An 8409-nucleotide genomic window follows, 5' to 3' on the forward strand; every position below is an offset into this window, starting at 1 on the left:
TTAAGCCCTCGAAGTGAGCATTTGGTCCTTTTAAGTCACTTTCAACCATGAGTCAAATCTTGAGTTTTGGCTCCCTAGAAGCATGAAAATGATGATACCGATGCTCATTTTATCTCCAAAAGTGATGATCCACCTCTGAGAGTCAAAATTAGTTGAAAGATGAAAATTTTCAAAACGGACCATTTTGGTCATCTCAGAGCAATTTCATCAGGACGCGGGTCATCGATCGTTTGGCATGAAAAATTGAACTTTCTCGCATTAACAATAATTTACTCTAAATGTTCTTTATATCTCTTCCCGCAGTGAATAAACACGTTTTAAGCCATCGAAGTGACCATTTGGGTCCTTTTAAGTCACTTTTAACCATGAGCCCAATCTTGAGTTTTGGCTCCCTAGAAGCATGAAAATGAAGATAAAGATGCTCATTTTATCTCCAATAGTGATGATACACCTCTGAGAGTCAAAATTAGTTGAAAGATGGAAATTTTCAAAACGGACCATTTTGGTCATCTCAGAGCAATTTCATCAGGTCGCGGGTCATCGATCGTTTTGCATGAAAAATTGAACGTTCTCGCATGAACAATAATTTACTCTAAATGTTCTTTATATCTCTTCCCTTAGTGAATAAACACGTTTTAAGCCCTCGAAGTGAGCATTTGGGTCCTTTTAAGTCACTTTTAAGCATGAGCCAAATCTTGAGTTTTGGCTCCCTAGAAGCATGAAAATGACGATAACGATGCTCATTTTATCTCCAAAAGTGATGATCCACCTCTGAGAGTCAAAATTAGTTGAAAGATGAAAACTTTCAAAACGGACCATTTTGGTCATCTCAGAGCAATTTCATTAGGTCATGGGTCATCGATTGTTTTGCATGAAAAATTGAACGTTCTCGCATGAACATTAATTTACTCTAAATGTTCTTTATATCTCTTCCCGCAGTGAATAAACACGTTTTAAGCCCTCGAAGTGAGCATTTGGGTCCTTTTAAGTCACTTTTAACCATGAGCCAATTCTTGAGTTTTGGCTCCCTAGAAGCATGAAAATGACGATAACGATGCTCATTTTATCTCCAAAAGTGATGATCCACCTCTGAGAGTCAAAATTAGTTGATAGATGAAAACTTTCAAAACGGACCATTTTGGTCATCTCAGAGCAATTTCATCAGGTCGCGGGTCATCGATCGTTTTGCATGAAAAATTGTACGTTCTCGCATGAACATTAATTCACTCTAAATGTTGTTTATATCTCTTCCCGCAGTGAATAAACACGTTTTAAGCCCTCGAAGTGAGCATTTGGGTCCTTTTAAGTCACTTTTAACCATGAGCCAAATCTTGAGTTTTGGCTCCCTAGAAGCACGAAAATGATGATACCGATGCTCATTTTATCTCCAAAAGTGATGATTCACCTCTGAGAGTCAAAATTAGTTGAAAGATGAAAACTTTCAAAACTGACCATTTTGGTCATCTCAGAGCAATTTCATCAGGTCGCGGGTAATCGATTGTTTTGCATGAAAAATTGAACGTTCTCGCATGAACATTAATTTACTCTAAATGTTGTTTATATCTCTTCCCGCAGTGAATAAACAAGTTTTAAGCCCTCGAAGTGAGCATTTGGATCCTTTTAAGTCACTTTTAACCATGAGCCAAATCTTGAGTTTTGGCTCCCCAGAAGCATAAAAATTACTATGAAGATGCTCATTTTATCTCCAAAAGTGAAGATCCACCTCTGAGAGTCAATATTAGTTGAAAGATAAACATTTTCAAAATGGACCATTTTGTTCACCTCAGAGCAATTTCATCAGGTCGCGGGTCATCGATTGTTTTGCATGAAAAATTGAACGTTCTCGCATAAACATTAATTTACTCTAAATGTTGTTTATATCTCTTCCCGCAGTGAATAAACACGTTTTAAGCCCTCGAAGTGAGCATTTGGGTCCTTTTAAGTCACTTTTCACCATGGGCCAAATCTTGAGTTTTGGCTCCCTAGAAGCATGAAAATTACGATAACAATGCTCATTTTATCTCCAAAAGTGATGATCCACCTCTGAGAGTCAACATTATTTGAAAGATGAACATTTTCAAAACGGACCATTTTGGTCATCTCAGAGCAATTTCATCAGGTCGCGGGTCATCGATCGTTTGGCATGAAAAATTGAACGTTCTCGCATTAACAATAATTTACTCTAAATGTTCTTTATATCTCTTCCCGCAGTGAATAAACACATTTTAAGCCATCGAAGTGAGCATTTGGGTCCTTTTAAGTCACTTTTAACCATGAGCCAAATCTTGAGTTTTGGCTCCCTAGAAGCATGAAAATGACGATAACGATGCTCATTTTATCTCCAAAAGTGATGATCCACCTCTGAGAGTCAAAATTATTTGAAAGATGAACATTTTCAAAACAGACCATTTTGGTAATCTCAGAGCAATTTCATCAGGTCGCGGGTCATCGATCGTTTGGCATGAAAAATTGAACGTTCTCGCATTAACAATAATTTACTCTAAATGTTCTTTATATCTCTTCCCGCAGTGAATAAACACATTTTAAGCCATCGAAGTGAGCATTTGGGTCCTTTTAAGTCACTTTCAACCATGAGTCAAATCTTGAGTTTTGACTCCCTAGAAGCATGAAAATGATGATAACGATGCTCATTTTATCTCCAAAAGTGATGATCCACCTCTGAGAGTCAATATTAGTTGAAAAATGAACATTTTTAAAATGGGCCATTTTGTTCACCTCAGAGCAATTTCATCAGATCACGGGTCATCGATTGTTTTGCATGAAAAATTGAACGTTCTCGCATGATTATTAATTTACTCTAAATGATGTTTATATCTCTTCCCGCAGTGAATAAACACATTTTAAGCCCTCGAAGTGAGCATTTGGGTCCTTTTAAGTCACTTTTAACCATGAGCCAAATCTTGAGTTTTGGCTCCCTAGAAGCATGAAAATGACGATAACGATGCTCATTTTATCTCCAAAAGTGATGATCCACCTCTGAGAGTCAAAATTAGTTGATAGATGAAAACTTTCAAAACGGACCATTTTGGTCATCTCAGAGCAATTTCATCAGGTCGCGGGTAATCGATTGTTTTGCATGAAAAATTGAACGTTCTCGCATGAACATTAATTTACTCTAAATGTTGTTTATATCTCTTCCCGCAGTGAATAAACAAGTTTTAAGCCCTCGAAGTGAGCATTTGGATCCTTTTAAGTCACTTTTAACCATGAGCCAAATCTTGAGTTTTGGCTCCCCAGAAGCATAAAAATTACTATGAAGATGCTCATTTTATCTCCAAAAGTGAAGATCCACCTCTGAGAGTCAATATTAGTTGAAAGATAAACATTTTCAAAATGGACCATTTTGTTCACCTCAGAGCAATTTCATCAGGTCGCGGGTCATCGATTGTTTTGCATGAAAAATTGAACGTTCTCGCATAAACATTAATTTACTCTAAATGTTGTTTATATCTCTTCCCGCAGTGAATAAACACGTTTTAAGCCCTCGAAGTGAGCATTTGGGTCCTTTTAAGTCACTTTTCACCATGGGCCACATCTTGAGTTTTGGCTCCCTAGAAGCATGAAAATTACGATAACAATGCTCATTTTATCTCCAAAAGTGATGATCCACCTCTGAGAGTCAACATTATTTGAAAGATGAACATTTTCAAAACGGACCATTTTGGTCATCTCAGAGCAATTTCATCAGGTCGCGGGTCATCGATCGTTTGGCATGAAAAATTGAACGTTCTCGCATTAACAATAATTTACTCTAAATGTTCTTTATATCTCTTCCCGCAGTGAATAAACACATTTTAAGCCATCGAAGTGAGCATTTGGGTCCTTTTAAGTCACTTTTAACCATGAGCCAAATCTTGAGTTTTGGCTCCCTAGAAGCATGAAAATGACGATAACGATGCTCATTTTATCTCCAAAAGTGATGATCCACCTCTGAGAGTCAAAATTATTTGAAAGATGAACATTTTCAAAACAGACCATTTTGGTAATCTCAGAGCAATTTCATCAGGTCGCGGGTCATCGATCGTTTGGCATGAAAAATTGAACGTTCTCGCATTAACAATAATTTACTCTAAATGTTCTTTATATCTCTTCCCGCAGTGAATAAACACATTTTAAGCCATCAAAGTGAGCATTTGGGTCCTTTTAAGTCACTTTCAACCATGAGTCAAATCTTGAGTTTTGACTCCCTAGAAGCATGAAAATGATGATAACGATGCTCATTTTATCTCCAAAAGTGATGATCCACCTCTGAGAGTCAATATTAGTTGAAAGATGAACATTTTTAAAATGGGCCATTTTGTTCACCTCAGAGCAATTTCATCAGATCACGGGTCATCGATTGTTTTGCATGAAAAATTGAACGTTCTCGCATGATTATTAATTTACTCTAAATGATGTTTATATCTCTTCCCGCAGTGAATAAACACATTTTAAGCCCTCGAAGTGAGCATTTGGGTCCTTTTAAGTCACTTTTAACCATGAGCCAAATCTTGAGTTTTGGCTCCCTAGAAGCATGAAAATGACGATAACGATGCTCATTTTATCTCTAAAAGTGATGATCCACCTCTGAGAGTCAAAATTAGTTGAAAGATGAACATTTTCAAAACGGACCATTTTGGTCATCTCAGAGCAATTTCATCAGGACACGGGTCATCGATCGTTTTGCATGAAAAATTGAACATTCTCGCATGAACATTAATTCACTCTAAATGTTGTTTATATCTCTTCCCGCAGTGAATAAACACGTTTTAAGCCCTCGAAGTGAGCATTTGGGTCCTTTTAAGTCACTTTTAACCATGAGCCAAATCTTGAGTTTTGGCTCCCTAGAAGCACGAAAATGATGATACCGATGCTCATTTTATCTCCAAAAGTGATGATTCACCTCTGAGAGTCAAAATTAGTTGAAAGATGAAAACTTTCAAAACTGACCATTTTGGTCATCTCAGAGCAATTTCATCAGGTCGCGGGTAATCGATTGTTTTGCATGAAAAATTGAACGTTCTCGCATCAACATTAATTTACTCTAAATGTTCTTTATATCTCTTCCCGCAGTGAATAAACACGTTTTAAGCCATCGAAGTGACCATTTGGGTCCTTTTAAGTCACTTTTAACCATGAGCCCAATCTTGAGTTTTGGCTCCCTAGAAGCATGAAAATGAAGATAAAGATGCTCATTTTATCTCCAATAGTGATGATACACCTCTGAGAGTCAAAATTAGTTGAAAGATGGAAATTTTCAAAACGGACCATTTTGGTCATCTCAGAGCAATTTCATCAGGTCGCGGGTCATCGATCGTTTTGCATGAAAAATTGAACGTTCTCGCATGAACAATAATTTACTCTAAATGTTCTTTATATCTCTTCCCTTAGTGAATAAACACGTTTTAAGCCCTCGAAGTGAGCATTTGGGTCCTTTTAAGTCACTTTTAAGCATGAGCCAAATCTTGAGTTTTGGCTCCCTAGAAGCATGAAAATGACGATAACGATGCTCATTTTATCTCCAAAAGTGATGATCCACCTCTGAGAGTCAAAATTAGTTGAAAGATGAAAACTTTCAAAACGGACCATTTTGGTCATCTCAGAGCAATTTCATTAGGTCATGGGTCATCGATTGTTTTGCATGAAAAATTGAACGTTCTCGCATGAACATTAATTTACTCTAAATGTTCTTTATATCTCTTCCCGCAGTGAATAAACACGTTTTAAGCCCTCGAAGTGAGCATTTGGGTCCTTTTAAGTCACTTTTAACCATGAGCCAATTCTTGAGTTTTGGCTCCCTAGAAGCATGAAAATGACGATAACGATGCTCATTTTATCTCTAAAAGTGATGATCCACCTCTGAGAGTCAAAATTAGTTGAAAGATGAACATTTTCAAAACGGACCATTTTGGTCATCTCAGAGCAATTTCATCAGGACACGGGTTATCGATCGTTTTGCATGAAAAATTGAACGTTCTCGCATGACATTAATTCACTCTAAATGTTGTTTATATCTCTTCCCGCAGTGAATAAACACGTTTTAAGCCCTCGAAGTGAGCATTTGGGTCCTTTTAAGTCACTTTTAACCATGAGCCAAATCTTGAGTTTTGGCTCCCTAGAAGCACGAAAATGATGATACCGATGCTCATTTTATCTCCAAAAGTGATGATTCACCTCTGAGAGTCAAAATTAGTTGAAAGATGAAAACTTTCAAAACTGACCATTTTGGTCATCTCAGAGCAATTTCATCAGGTCGCGGGTAATCGATTGTTTTGCATGAAAAATTGAACGTTCTCGCATGAACATTAATTTACTCTAAATGTTGTTTATATCTCTTCCCGCAGTGAATAAACACGTTTTAAGCCCTCGAAGTGAGCATTTGGGTCCTTTTAAGTCACTTTTAACCATGAGCCAAATCTTGAGTTTTGGCTCCCCAGAAGCATAAAAATTACTATGAAGATGCTCATTTTATCTCCAAAAGTGAAGATCCACCTCTGAGAGTCAATATTAGTTGAAAGATAAACATTTTCAAAATGGACCATTTTGTTCACCTCAGAGCAATTTCATCAGGTCGCGGGTCATCGATTGTTTTGCATGAAAAATTGAACATTCTCGCATGAACATTAATTTACTCTAAATGTTGTTTATATCTCTTCCCGCAGTGAATAAACACATTTTAAGCCCTCGAAGTGAGCATTTGGTCCTTTTAAGTCACTTTCAACCATGAGTCAAATCTTGAGTTTTGGCTCCCTAGAAGCATGAAAATGAAGATAAAGATGCTCATTTTATCTCCAATAGTGATGATCCACCTCTGAGAGTCAAAATTAGTTGAAAGATGGAAATTTTCAAAACGGACCATTTTGGTCATCTCAGAGCAATTTCATCAGGTCGCGGGGCATCGATCGTTTTGCATGAAAAATTGAACGTTCTCGCATGAACAATAATTTACTCTAAATGTTCTTTATATCTCTTCCCGCAGTGAATAAACACGTTTAAGCCCTCGAAGTGAGCATTTGGTCCTTTTAAGTCACTTTCAACCATGAGTCAAATCTTGAGTTTTGGCTCCCTAGAAGCATGAAAATGACGATACCGATGCTCATTTTATCTCCAAAAGTGATGATCCACCTCTGAGAGTCAAAATTAGTTGAAAGATGAAAATTTTCAAAACGGACCATTTTGGTCATCTCAGAGCAATTTCATCAGGACGCGGGTCATCGATCGTTTGGCATGAAAAATTGAACTTTCTCGCATTAACAATAATTTACTCTAAATGTTCTTTATATCTCTTCCCGCAGTGAATAAACACGTTTTAAGCCATCGAAGTGACCATTTGGGTCCTTTTAAGTCACTTTTAACCATGAGCCCAATCTTGAGTTTTGGCTCCCTAGAAGCATGAAAATGAAGATAAAGATGCTCATTTTATCTCCAATAGTGATGATACACCTCTGAGAGTCAAAATTAGTTGAAAGATGGAAATTTTCAAAACGGACCATTTTGGTCATCTCAGAGCAATTTCATCAGGTCGCGGGTCATCGATCGTTTTGCATGAAAAATTGAACGTTCTCTGGAACTTCCCTGTAAGACCCGTGGGGTCCTCGTGTTTTCCCTTTCCGCCGGATTCGCCATCTTCCAGTAAACCGCCAAAATGACGAACACAAGAGGAAAAAGGCGAGGAACGCGTTACATGTTCTCTAGACCATTTCGCAAACATGGAGTTGTACCTCTGGCGACCTACATGCGCATCTACAAGAAGGGGGACATAGTGGACATCAAGGGTATGGGAACAATTCAAAAGGGTATGCCGCACAAGTGTTACCATGGCAAGACTGGAAGGATATTCAACGTCACCCAACATGCAGTAGGCATTATTGTAAACAAACAAGTCAAGGGCAAAATTCTTGCCAAGAGAATTAACGTGCGCATTGAACATATTAAGCATTCAAAAAGCAGAGACAGCTTTCTGAAGTGTGTCAAAGAGAATGAAAGGAGGAAGACAGAGGCCAAGGCGAAGGGCTTGTGGGTTGAAATGAAACGCCAGCCTGAAGCACCAAGAGGAGCGCACTTCGTTAGTACACTTGGCAAGGAACCCGAACTGTTGGAGCCAATTCCCTACGAGTTCATGGCGTAAATTTGTATTTACGAATAAAAGCAAATATTTTGCACTACAAAAAAAAAAAAAAAAAAAAAAAAAAAGACAAATTGAACGTTCTCGCATGAACAATAATTTACTCTAAATGTTCTTTATATCTCTTCCCTTAGTGAATAAACACGTTTTAAGCCCTCGAAGTGAGCATTTGGGTCCTTTTAAGTCACTTTTAAGCATGAGCCAAATCTTGAGTTTTGGCTCCCTAGAAGCATGAAAATGACGATAACGATGCTCATTTTATCTCCAAAAGTGATGATCCACCT

General features: G+C 37.7%; 1 pseudogene; it reads left to right on the plus strand.

Moving 5' to 3' along the window:
* The first annotated feature begins 7592 nt into the window (after positions 1-7592).
* LOC144772938 (large ribosomal subunit protein eL21 pseudogene) lies at positions 7593-8162 on the plus strand (annotated as a pseudogene).
* Positions 8163-8409: the final 247 nt, after the last annotated feature.

This window comes from Lissotriton helveticus, chromosome 8, assembly GCF_964261635.1.
Source record: "Lissotriton helveticus chromosome 8, aLisHel1.1, whole genome shotgun sequence".
Taxonomy (NCBI): Eukaryota; Metazoa; Chordata; class Amphibia; order Caudata; family Salamandridae; genus Lissotriton; species Lissotriton helveticus.